General features: G+C 36.0%; 1 protein-coding gene across 1 annotated transcript in view; it reads left to right on the top strand.

Annotated features, from left to right (window-relative positions):
• ARMH4 (armadillo like helical domain containing 4) overlaps nucleotides 1-13,488 on the top strand; it is a 251,733-nt gene that overhangs the window by 2,674 nt on the left and 235,571 nt on the right. The window lies entirely within an intron of this gene.

Here is a 13,488-nt window from a genome sequence, read left to right as displayed (position 1 = left end):
TCCCCAGTTTGAGACTTTACTCCCAGAGGGTTGCAATTGCTGTTTTAATCACTCTTATGTTTCCTTACCTGATACATGGTATGTGCTCTGTCACTGTTTCTTATGAATCGTTATGTACTTTCATATACAAAATATGTGAAGTAAGCTAACATGTTTTCTTTAACAGCAGTTCTCTTCTGAAAATTCATGATATTCCACAAATGCTGTCTAAACTTTGAAATTTTTTTTAATGTTCCAAATACTTGATTTAATACTGAGTTGATTTCTTTCTTTTTTTTTTTGAAGGGAGCAAACTTTTTTTTTTTTATTTTGGCTGCATTGGGTCTTCGTTGCTGCACGCAGGCTTTCTAGTTGCAGCGAGCAGGGGCCACTCTTCATTGCAGTGCGCGGGCTTCTCATTGCGGTGGCTTCTCTTGTTGCGGAGCGTGGGCTCTAGGCTCAAGGGCTTCAGTAGTGGTAGCATGAGGGCTCCAGAGCACAGACTCAGTAGTTGTGGAACACGGGCTCAGTTGCTTCACAGCGTGTGGGATCCCCTCAGACCAGGGATTGAACCCGTGTCCCCTGCCTTGGCAGGCAGACTCTTCAACAACTGCTCCACCAGGGAAGTCCCAGAACTGATTTGATTTCTAATTGCTAATAATAATGTAGGTTTAGAGAACTCATTGAGAATAGTTATTCTTGACTTTTTTCCTCAATTCTTTTTTTTTTTTAAAGATTTTATGATACGTTAGCGGAAGGCAACTATAGATGAATATTAATTGAACACTCAAATCATCTCTTAGGAATAAATGAATGAAAATTAATTTTGATAAAATTGATTTTTGTAACCTATTTTAATGAGCCCAAACTAGTAGAATAATGTTTCTACAAAATCAAAATGGTCAAATTTTTAATAATGTTTTTATGAAAAAAAGCTATTTTGAAAGCAGAATGTTTTATTTATTTGGTCAAGAATTCAAATGAGGGCATGAAATTAGCTTCCCATCATGGTATCTTAGACTGAAATCTCAAAATTAGAACATCCCTATGAATTTTTTTTTTACCCATTCATATGGTTCCCATTTCTGGATTTTTAATCACAGAACACTGTGAACATTTTCATGATTTTTTTTTTCTTTAACCCATGGTAAAATACTTGACATATAAAGATCTCATCAGGAAAAGTGTTTAGAAGTGAAGCAAAACAGTCTGTTCTGAGTGTGTGGGCTATATAACATACTCAAAACTTTAAAAAGTCTTTGTCTTCTAGAGGAAGCCTCGCTTTGTGGAATAATGAAGGAAAGTGTTCCAGTTTTTAAATGACTTGGATCTGCTCTCTGTTGAAATTGTAATTCTGGTATGCAATTTTACTTAACTATTCTTTAGTAATCGAGATGGGCCATGTTGCCTTTACATGTATATCTCTTTTTAAAAATGATAGAATTTGTTCCACTGTACAGTTATTCCTGTAACTGTCTGTGTAATTTGAAAAGCAGAACAGATTGTTGTGTTGAATGTAGCTGCTTTCCTAATGGTTTTGTTATTTTTTGGAAAGTTACTAAATTTGCTTATTTGCAACCAAAGCAAGCTTTGTAATCTCTGTATGGTCTTTTGCCCTAGTAGATGTCACTGCTTATTTTATGGCCACATGGAGTCATAGATAACTGGTTTTCCTTCATATATAATGCAAACAAGAGCATTATTTTAGGATTTGGTAGATTACCTAGTGGCATTCCTACTAGGATCTGTCCTCAGAAGCTTACTGTCAATAAAAAGAAAACCATAATTAAACATGTGGGTGTTAATATAGTTATTTCAGAAGATTCCATCAATTTAGATTGGTTTAACTTTTTAAAGATTTAAATCATGGCACACGAGAAAAATAGATTTGTCAAAGTTCAGTGTACAATTGGATCTAATTGTTTTAAAAAACAAATTGTTTTATAATACAGAACAGAAAGAAATTTAGCCATCATTGAAGGCTTTTCAAGGTTAATGATATGTAATATGTAAAATTAGAAGAAAGGAAGTCATTCTAAGTGGATGTAGCTTGTGAGCAAGGATGCAGTTATTTGGGTTGGCCAAAAAGTTTGTTCGGTTAGTGAATACATTATTCAATAAAATTCTTGGTGAAAATGAAAAATGTGTCTTTTATAGTTACTTAAAACTGAAGGAACTTCTTGGCCAACCCAATATATAAGAAAAGCTATGTTTGGGACAGTAAGTGAACCAGTTTGGAGAGGATGACTGATTAAAGATTACATTGGGAAAGTTGTGTGAAGCCAGCTTGTCGAGGTTTCTAGAATTAGCTGCACATCAGAATTATGTAGAGTGCTTGTCTTTTATAGGTTTGGGAACTTCCAGAGGGCCTTGAAAGGTGGGATATGAGCAGAAAATGAAGGTTATTTTTTGTTTTGTTTTCAAATTTTACAAATCAAAATGGAATTAAACAAACAAAAACTTACTTCTAATCCCACCCTACCATTGGATTTTTAAAATTTTCTTTTTCCTTGTCTGTATGCATATTCTTTCTTTAGACTCAGAGAAATTTTTATTTTTCTTTGTTACTTAACGTTGTAATAGGCATTCAATGTGACTGCATGGTCTCCACAGTAATTTTTTTTTAATTAATTTATTTATTTTTGGCTGCATTCGGTCTTCATCGCTGTACGTGGGCTCTCTAGTTGCGGCGAGCGGGGGCTACTCAGTGTTGTGGTGCACGGGCTTCTCATTGCAGTGGCTTTTCTTGTTGCGGAGCATGGGCTCTAGGCACGTGGGCTTCAGTAGTTGTGGCTCGCGGGCTCTAGAGCGCAGGCTCTGCAGTTGTGGCGCACGGGCTTAGTTGCTCCACAGCATGTGGGATCTTCCCAGCCCAGAGCTTGAACCCATGTTCCCTGCATCGGCAGGCGGATTCTTAACCACTGCGCCACCAGGGAAGTCCTCCACAGTAATTTTAATGTCTGAAAATATTCCATCAAACTCTGTTATCTCTGACTTTATTTTCCTATTGCTGGACCATTTAGGTTTCTTTCTAGTTCTTAAATATTGTGCTGTAATTATCATCTATGTACATACAGTATTTTCTGTTTTTTTGCACTGTTCTTTTAGGATTGATTTAAATGGTCATTGTATGAACATTTTTATGACTCTTTGAAATGTTGCCATGTTGTTTTCCAAAAGAGTTATAATTTACACTACCTTCCCTGTGAGTTTAGTTACCAACATTGGGTAGCCTGTAATTATAACTTTTGCTAAGTTACTAGGTACAAAATATGTTGAGCTCTCTTTTTCTCTGTAATATTTTTGTGAAGTGGGACCTCTTTCCATAATTTCAGTTACTGATTCTTAGTAGTAGACAAGTTGTCTATTCAAGACTTTTGTCCATTTATATATTAGAGTTTTGATATTCCTTAATTTTTTGAGCTTATTATATAATATTTAGTAGTAATTTGCTACAGATATTTTTCCATAAAGACTTCCCTTTTGATTTTCATTATTTGTGTTGAGGGTTTTTGAATAGACAAAATGTATTCCTGAACGATTACTTGGAAATAGTGTCCAGTATGACTGAAGAAGTGACACAGGAATTGGAGGTGGGGAGACAATTAAGATACTCTTGCAGTGATGTCAGCATGAGGTGAAACTAGAGTGAGTAGGGCCTGGAGGGAGGGTAAGGAAGGATAGGTGAGCAAGAGACTGTGAGAAAAAAAGAGTTGATAGCATTTGATTTCTAATTGATTATAGAGGTAAAAAGAAAGGAAACTCAAGATTTTAAAAAATGGGAAATAGATTGTGCCATTAATCAGTTTGGAAAGTCAGGAAAGGCTACTGGTTGGTAAGGAAAGTGAAATCAGTTTTAAACATGCTAGTTAGAGCTTGAAATGTCCAGTAAGCATCTGTTCTTACTTTTGTGAAAATGCCTATAAGGTCCCTAATTGGATTAAGGCATATGCTGGACTGTATACTGTTTTGTGTATTCCAACTTTTGTGGCTGCGTGGCGTGGCACGTGGGATCTTAGTTCCCCGACCAGGGCTCGAACCCAGGCCCTTGGCAGTGAAAGCGTGGAGTACTAACCACTGGACTGCCAGGGAATTCCTTGTATTCTGACTTTTAATTCTATTCTTCCATTAGACTTTTTGGGGCTTTTATTAGGGTTTTCTTATTTCTGGTTTTAACTTGAAAAGTTAAAGTGGATTATTAAGTAAAATGCAGGAAAACCAGATGATTCCTGAACTAAGTTAAAGAAAGGTTAGTTTTTCATTCTTTTTTTCTTCCAGTTTTATTGAGGTATTAACATATAGTAGTGTATAAGTTTGTGTACCGCGTAGTGATTTGACTTAACATCATGAAATGATGACTACAGTTTAGTGAATATCCAGGGAATTATTCAGGGATAGCAAAGAAGATACTTCAGCTTTACAATGTGTGGGTGTGGCCAGGCTTTTTGTGGGGATGGGTGGTTTAGGGCAGATTTAATCTCTGCCTCATCTGTAAAATAGGGATAGTAATAGAACTGACCTGGTTAGGATTAGTATTAAATGAATTAATATACGTAAAGTGCTTAGAATGATTCCAGATATTATGTGGTGTTGTTAGTATGTATCGTGCTGTTTCATAATGTCTGTCATTCAAGAGTTTTAAAGAAATGTTATATTTATATACAGAAATAAAGCACCTAGACTCTTTGCCTCTCCCTTCCTGAAGGTCATATTGACCTCTCTCCAAACTTATTTCATACTTCTTCTCTTCAGGTATTATTTGCTGCAGTCACACTAAAACTATCATGGCTCCACCGCACAAGCTCTGTATTTTTCCCAGTTCTTTGTTTTTATTCATATTTTTCCCACCATCTGGATCGTTGCCCTATTGCCACATATTCAAAAGCTGCTATTTAAGTGATGCTTTCCTTGATACCTCTGCAACTATAGATAATCTGTCCGTATGAATTTCATATATTTCCTTTTATGTGATTTCTACCACTTTCTGTATTGCATTTTAGCTTTTTGTCCACTAATATGTCCTTCACTAAGTTATGACATCTTACAGACAGAGAACTGCACCTTATTCACTTTTGTAGGTTTAGAACCTGTCACAGGCCTTGGCACTTAGTACGCACTCATTTGTGGAGTGACAGTTTATAAAAGGTATAGCAAGCTAAAAGGTGACATTTAATGGACAAATGCATGCCAGTGAAAATGTGCTTTGTCAGTTTTTGTACAAGAGGAACATCTTGCCTGATGAGTTGCTTAAAATGAGAGATCGCTTGAGGTTTAGGAATTGGGTCAGATTCCAGAATGTGTAGTGGGGGTAGATCACTCTGGGGACTATCCACAGGTCAGGAATTTTCATTAGAATGATTTCCTATTGTTTTATAAAGGCTAGTATGTCTAATTAACCACCAGAGGGATTTTTCTTCTGACAGCTGATTTTTCACGGATCTGCCAGCCCACCAATCTTCTCATCCTCAGTGGTCCAAATTTGTGAAAAGTTGGGCCAGTACTAAGGGTACATCTGCCAATAACAGAATCTACAAACCACGTGGCTTGATTGGTTATTGAACCCATAATCTCACTCTGTACATACATTTTTCTTTTCACAATACCGTAATGCCTCTAGGCATGAAAATAGGAGTAGGCTGAAAATAGGAACTGGGTGAGACATTTCATGAGGACACTTACTTGACCTTTAGTTACTGGAAGATTGACGGGGTCTATGCCTCTAGATTTAGAAGAAATGGAAATGTTGGGAAATGGGGAGATAAGTTAAAAAATCAGGCTCATAGTAGGCATTTTTAGAGCTAAAGCAGCAGTTATGTACTCTTAGCTCGAAAATGCTCAGAATTTTTACAATAGTTAAATGGGATGTTGATTTCAGTAAGTATCCTACTGTAGAAACACTGGATTTGAAGACCAGGTGTTCTGTGTTCTGATCATAAGCCTGTTCTCATTGGTTGGGATACATTACTCTACATGAGTGTTTGCTTTTAAAGTATAAGGGACATGGGGCTAGGTATTTACAGCTCTTAATACTTAACGGTTCTAATCCAGCACCATATTTTTCTAATAAGAATTCCTAAGCATATTTCTAATATTTATGTATCCCTGAAAGGTTAAATGATACTTCTGAAAATCAGAAGTATCAGACACTGACTTGATAATTTTAGCACTTAAGGAAGTTGCTGCTATTATCAAATTGACAGAAGCTTTAATGTCCTTACCTACCTCACTGTTTTATATAACAAGTGTTCTAGTAAAACAGATATTTGAAATAATAGCTAAGGAAGGTCGTGGATTAATTTCTTTATAGTGAAGTTTCTATTCTGTGTATGTGTGTGTATTGCTCATACACACCACAGATGAAAGTACAGTGCCCTCCAGTATTTTGTCCTGTAGTTCACTTTTTTATAAAATCTGTTGTGACCCACGAATTGATTTTATGACTTACTGTGGGTCTGAACCTGCTTTTGAGGGGTAGGCAAATGGACTAGATAACAGTGCTTTACATTTGTTTGGTAGTTTTTAACATTCACTGGGCACTTTGATATACTGCTGTACCCTTAAGTGTGATAGCTTAAAAGTGAAGATACAAACTAACTGTTAACTGAAAATGCTTCTAGTTGTTTCAACAACAGTTCAATTGGGGCTGGGGGTGGCAGCTGGAAGGAGTCATGGGGGAGGGATTCTTTTTTCCTTAGTATGTTTGCTAGTGTGTTATTGACTCTGCTAATCCTAACAGCCCATTTAAGGGTGTATATTTATATTTGTATTTATTTGTAGTTAGGATACTGTATTTATACTCAGATCCTTCGGCAAACGTAGACCAAAGATTTTCCCCAAGTATGTTCTCTCAAACGAAACCAGAAATCTTTGTTTTGTTTTGTTTTGAATCTTTGTGTTTCTTAGTTTTTATATAGTCACAAAACTCCTTTCAGTGTTTGTATAATTTTGGTGGCTTAGATCTTGGTCTGACAGGGTAGGGAGAGGGATTCTCACATGAAGTACCATAACAAAAAAAAAAGCCATCTTCCTGTTTCTTATTCCTCTATGTATCATGTAATATACTGTCTTTTTAAGGCCTTTAAATTGCCAAGGGAAGCTTGGTAACCAAGGCAAGTTTTTGCTGTTTTCTTCTCAAATTTGTAGTTCTGCATTTTATTACACAGTCACGAAGAACTTAGTCTGTTACCAGTAAATACTTAAGTCGCAAGACTTCCTTCTCCATCCTGCCAAGTACTTCCTGTTTTGTCAGATTTCCATGTAGGGAAAAGAATGGATTTAGAGTAGACAAGCTTGAGTTTCATGTTTAAAGCATCTCTTCTGAAATTCTTTTTGGAAGCTGTCCAAATATCTAGATTGAGGAATGGGGGTGGCACGTCATGTCTTCACATGAAGTCATCTGTCAGAAAGTTTCATTTGGCTTCATATCATGAAAGCCAGGGTTGCCGACAAGGAAGGAAAAACTTAGTTGTCAGAAATAATTACTAATGTATGACTTGCCAACATTGGTGGCTTGCCTTTTAGACTTTCCCTGTCAAACGTGTTTCAGTCTGTGAATGAATCATTGTATTGCCTCTGAAGGAAGTGTTGTTATCTGTGTTCACTTCTAGTAGACCTTTCCTCTAGAAATATGTAAGAACTGCATTCAGCCACATTTACTCCATTTTCAGTAGGGACAGGTGAAAGGTCAAATGGTGATTAGAATAGAAATGGGCTGCCTTGTGAATATTGAATATCTTTGGGGGAAAGTTTGCAGTAAAATGATGTTACTCTTTTGTTAGTAAAATAGTAAATACAACATTTATCTAAACAATGAATTATCTGTCACTTATTTTTATCCTATGAAATGAACTTCGAATTAGGTGTTAGTAGAACGTGTCAGTAGAAGATACTTTCATTGTAAACCTGAATCCCTTGATATTGCTGGTAAGGGAATCTTGTGTTAAGGTTCTTTTGCAGTGGCAGAACTGAGCCCTTAATATAAAATTTTCTTTGGCCATATTGACCTGGCCTGTCTTAAGTCGGAGCTATTTTTCTTTCTCTTGACCTGTCAGTAAAATATAAAAGATGCTTTTTAATCTCTGAATTCATATGCATTTTCTTCTTTATCAGCTCCCTGGCTCTTTGTCCACCCTCATGTTGGAAATGGTGAGAGAACTGATGCTGAATCATAAGGTATTAGAAACCATCTATTATAAAGTTTCTATCAGATACTTCTCTTTTTATCATCTAGTTATGTGCTCCTATTTCTGAGACATGTATTTCTTTAAAAATCCAATGGAAAAAAGTTTTCCCAAGTACCCATCATGCCCTACAGCTTCATCCTCCGTTTTGCTATATATCAGAAATCTCTTTTCTTGAAACCTTTTAATAACCATTCTGTTGCTGTATTCTCATTTTAATAAGCTGTGTCCAAATCAGTGATTCTCAAATTTTAGTGTATTCATAAGCATTACATCAGTTGTTTGTTCAAAATACAGATTCCTGGGCCTCGCTTCAGATCTGGTGAATTCAGATCCGTGGAGAATTCTTATGCGGGTGGTCTCTGAACAAGATGGAGAAACAGTTATCAACTTACGTGCACGCCCATCTAAATTCTGTTCTTCATATTCTTATATGGATTAGTTTTTTTACTTTGTTTCAATTATTGACATCTCAGATTTTTTCCTATTATTGTCATCCTTAGTTTTTCATCCAGTTCACTGAATTGGAGAGCTAATGCACCAGATATCCAGGGAACTGTCCAAAATTCCTTGTCAGGATTTATCTCCTCCCCTGCTCCCCCCTTCTCAGAGTACACATTTATGGTCAGTATATACATACAGGCTATGTATACTTAATAATACATGAACATGTATTTCTTTTTTTTTAATGGATATGAAATTTTTTTTTTAATTTTATTATTTCGGTTGTGCCGGGTCTTAGTTGCGGCCAGCAGGCCCCTTAGTTGTGGCATGTGAACTCTTAGTTGCAGCATGCATGTGGGATCTAGTTCCTTGACCAGGGATCAAACCCACGTCCCCTGCATTGAAAGGCAGATTCTTAACCACTGTGCCACCAGAGAGGTCCCCATGTATTTCTAATATACTTTCCTAGTGATTTTTAAATGTGTCTGTTTTTCCCACTGGGGAAAGAATTGCATATTATTTTTTTTTAATCTTTCCTGGCAGTATGATCCATTTTAGACATCTAAATTTTTGCATTGAATCTTTACTATCACTTGGTTGCTGCTGACTCTTAAACCAGTCGGTCTATTAAAGGTAGGTTATCATCTTTATATGTCAGATTCTACCATATTATATCTTGAAGCCTATTGGCTTTTCCTAAAAAAATTAAAAAGTTTTAATAAATCCCATATGGATCATATAGTTCAACTTATTTAAATGACTTTTTCCTAAAATTCCACTTCATGGTTCCACATAGTAAAAATCAAAATCAAATTCCAAATCATACACTTCAAACACAGACTCAAGGTGTGTGAGTACCCTTGCTCTTCAACATCTTTATAATTACACTAGCATTTACTCTTTGAAAGAATTAATATTTATTGGCTGGAAGGATATACATAATATGGTGATTACCTCTTGCAGGGTTAGGATGGTTAAAGAAGGAACATTAGTTTTATTTGTAATATGGATTATCTGAGTCTTTCGCCCATTTTTAAATATTGGGTTGTTGAATTTTGAGAGTTCTTTATACATTCTGGACAAATATCCTTTGTCAAATATGTGATTTGCAAATATTTTGTCTAGAGTTTTTTTTCATTCTCTTAAAGGAGAGCAGAAGCTTTTAATTTTGGTGAAATTCACTGTCAGTTTTTTTCATTTATGTATCATGCTTTTGGTGTAGTATCTGAGAGCTCTTTTTTAAACCAGGGTCACAAAGGTTTTCTGTTTTCATCCAGAAGTTTTAGACTTTGAGGTACATTATTTTTTTGGGTTTTTTTTGGCGGTACACGGGCCTCTCACTGTTGTGGCCTCTCCCGTTGCGGAGCACAGGCTCCGCGCAGGCTCAGCGGCCATGGCTCACGGGCCCAGCTGCTCCGCGGCATGTAGGATCTTTCTGGACCAGGACACGAAGCCGTGTCCCCTGCATCGGCAGGCAGACTCTCAACCACTGCGCCACCAGGGAAGCCCTGAGGTACATTTTGACATCACTTTGAGTTAATTTTTGTATATGGTACAAGGTATGGTTTGGTGTTTGGTGTCCAGTTGTTCAAGCACCATTTGTGGAAAAACACTATCTTTGTGCATTGATTTGCCTTTGCAGCTTTGTCAATTAACCATATATTTCTATTTCTAGACTCTATTCTTTTCCATTAATAATATTTCATTAATTTTATAGTAAGTCTTGAAATTAGATGGCATAGGCCTTGTAACTTTTTCTCTTTTGAAATTGTTTTGGCTATTCTAATTTCTTTTCCCAAATAAATTTTAGAAATAAGCTTGTTGATTTCTTTCCACAAACACACCCCTCCCCCCCCAAAAAAAACCCTCTTGCAAATTTGATTGGGTTTTACATTGAATCTATAAATCAGTTTAAGGAGAACTGACAATACTGAGTCTTCTGATCAGTTTGTTTATATAGTTCACTTTCTCACCAACATTTTATAATTTTCAACACAAAATCTTGTACAAATTTAAATTTATATCTAAGTATTCCTGTTTTTGATGTCATTTTAAAAGTGGTACATAATCCTCATTTTATAGACGAGGGAATAAGTAACTTGCCCAAGGTGACACAATTATTAAGTGACAAAGCCAGTATGAAACCTACGTTAGCTTATAAACCACTATCCTGGTTTTAATTATGATGCTGGTTTTCTTATTCTGAAATTGTGGTTACAATGGTGACAGAGAAGCAGCCCCAACTTTTTTTAACAAGAAAAATCCCATTATCATGATGGTATAAAAGAATTGATTCCCCCAAAGTTTATGTTTCCTGAGCTTAGGTTTTCCAGATCTGTTCAAATCGTTTTAAACCACGTTTGTCTTAATTTAGAAGCCTCTGATCAATACAGTAGTGAACCAGTGTTTTTAAATATATTGAATATCTCACCCTGTAGTTAACTAGTATGAGTTATTTTAGTTTTAAAAATACATACCTTTAGCATTTGATTACATACTGTGTGCTCACCAGTAGAGATACAAAGATGATTTCTTGAACAACTCCCAAGGGACGGTGGGGGAGGAGGAATACATTTATATAATTATAGTAAATTTTACTATAGTAAACACTGTAATAGATATATACACATGGTCAATGGTGGAACAAAAGCTTCTACTTGGTTGGGGTTAAGAGTAGGCTGCACTCTTATTTCATATTTCGGAGTTCCTGTAAAAAAAAAATAGTTTGAAAACTATTAAGAGGGAAACGTGTAAAGGGCTTTGAGAGGGAGAAATCTGTCAATCATTTCAGAAGGCTTGCTTTTGTAGGTGGTGGGAGTCCTTCAGAAAGACCAGTTAAGAGATAGCCTAGGCACAGTAAATACAACATGGATGTGGTAGAGCGCAGGAAAGTAAAAGGTTCCGCCTGGGTTTCATTTCCAAGGTGAGGAACAGCATTAGAATTGTTTTACATTAAGACTTCATTTTTTTCATTTGTGGATTTCTTCTGATTTCTTAGTAGCATTTTGATAGATTTTTTTAACGAGATATTAATTTGTAACCTTAATTTGCTTTTCAAATCTTAATTTGAAGAGTATTTTAATGTTTCAATCAGTTAAACATATTGAGGACCTACAACTTTATTTTTCTCATTTATTTTTCAGGTTCCTTTGAGAATGATAGAAATGAAAGCAAAGGGATAGTCGTATCAGATAAGTGCTTTTTTATCTGAATGTATTCGGTTTCTTCCATAAGATGGCTTTAGTAGTGCTTAGTTGTCTTTAACTTCATTTGAAACAATTTTGTTAGATTGTATTGTGATAGCTGTCATATCAGCGTACTTTTTTAAAAAAAGCATCAAAATTGGTGAATTTTTGTGTAGCCATTTTAATATTGAAGATGGAAGGAAAAAAACAGCAGCATATTATGCTTTATTCAAGAAAGGTTAAAACACAACTGAAAAGGCAAAACATTCGTGCAGTGTATGGAAAAGGTGCCGTGACTGAACGTGTCAAAAGTGGTTTGCAAAGTTTTGTGGTAGAGATTTCTGACTGGACGATGCTCCATGGTCGGGGAGACCAGTTCAAGTTGATAGCAGTCAGATCGAGACGTAAATTTCAGAACAATCAACGTTATACCACGCAGGAGATAAGCCGACACACTCAAAATCTCCAAATCAGGTGTTGAAAATCATTCGCACCAGCTTGGTTATGTTAATCGCTTTGATGTTTGGGTTCCATGTTAAGCGAAAGAAACCTTGACCATATTTCTGCACTGCGATTCTCTACTTACGTAACGAAAACATTCCGTTTTTAAAAACAAATTGTGATGGGCAATGAAAATTGGATACTGTACAATAATGTGGAATATAAGAGATGTTATGGAAGAATCCGAACAAACTTCTTTGGCCAACCCAATATTATTTGTAATCTCTAAACCAAAACTTTATTCTTTAAAACGTTTGTAATTTTCTTTCCTAGGTACCAGTATCGAGGTTTACAGTAATAAGGTATTCAGTCTTTGCTGAAAATAAATTTGTTATCTTGTCAAAGTAAAATGTGCCAGCCATTTTTCCCCCCAGAGGCTAATCATGCCTCAGTGGTGCAGTTACGAAGTGCCCCTACAGCTGAACCTAGATTATTTATTACTCCTTTGTATAGTTTTATGAAAATCAATTGCTTTTCTTTTCTAATAGCTGAGAAGCTTAGTTTTAGATTTATCTGATATATGTTTTTGAGGTGGCTTAGCTGCTCAGATTTAAGTTTCTTGAGAACCATTGTCTGTTTTTTTAAAGAGGATTATTAGCTATTGCAATGTGAATTTAAGAACAGATGTACTCACAGTACAATGAAAATAGAAGATTCATGTGCCATTCATACTTTGGAAGTTGGAAAAGTATAGAATGGTCAGACTGGCTTAGGGATACTCAACTTATTATCCATCCAGCTTAAGTTGTTTAGGTGTCTGCCCAAGGCCACTGGTGTCATTCTGAGTTAAATATACGGGTTGTAAGATGTAGCAGGTAATTTTACATAAAAGCAGCCATGGTAATGAGATACTGCTCTTGAGTTGTTTGTATAGTAGTTAAGTTTTCTGGTATAATGATTTGCTGTTTAAACTATACAGATGCTCAAAGTCCGGCAACACCCTGCTGCTAATAAACTTAGTGACCTCAGGAAAGCATGACAGTTGAATGGAGTGATACTGGCATGAGGCCAAGAAAGGGTGTGTGTACGCCTGGCACGCTTGGCCTGAGTTCAGACTGTTTCTTCCAATACTCATTTTTCCACTCAGTATCAGTTCTGTTTCCACATGCATTCTAATTTATTTTTAAGCATTAAATGTGGGTATTTTTATTTCAGCTTTACAGATCAAGAAATTCTTTAAGTGACAGGATAGGGGCTTT

The sequence above is a fragment of the Globicephala melas genome, chromosome 2, assembly GCF_963455315.2.
Source record: "Globicephala melas chromosome 2, mGloMel1.2, whole genome shotgun sequence".
NCBI lineage: Eukaryota > Metazoa > Chordata > Mammalia > Artiodactyla > Delphinidae > Globicephala > Globicephala melas.
The sequence above is the reverse complement of the archived record's forward strand: the minus strand, read 5'-3'. Positions and strand labels throughout refer to the sequence as shown.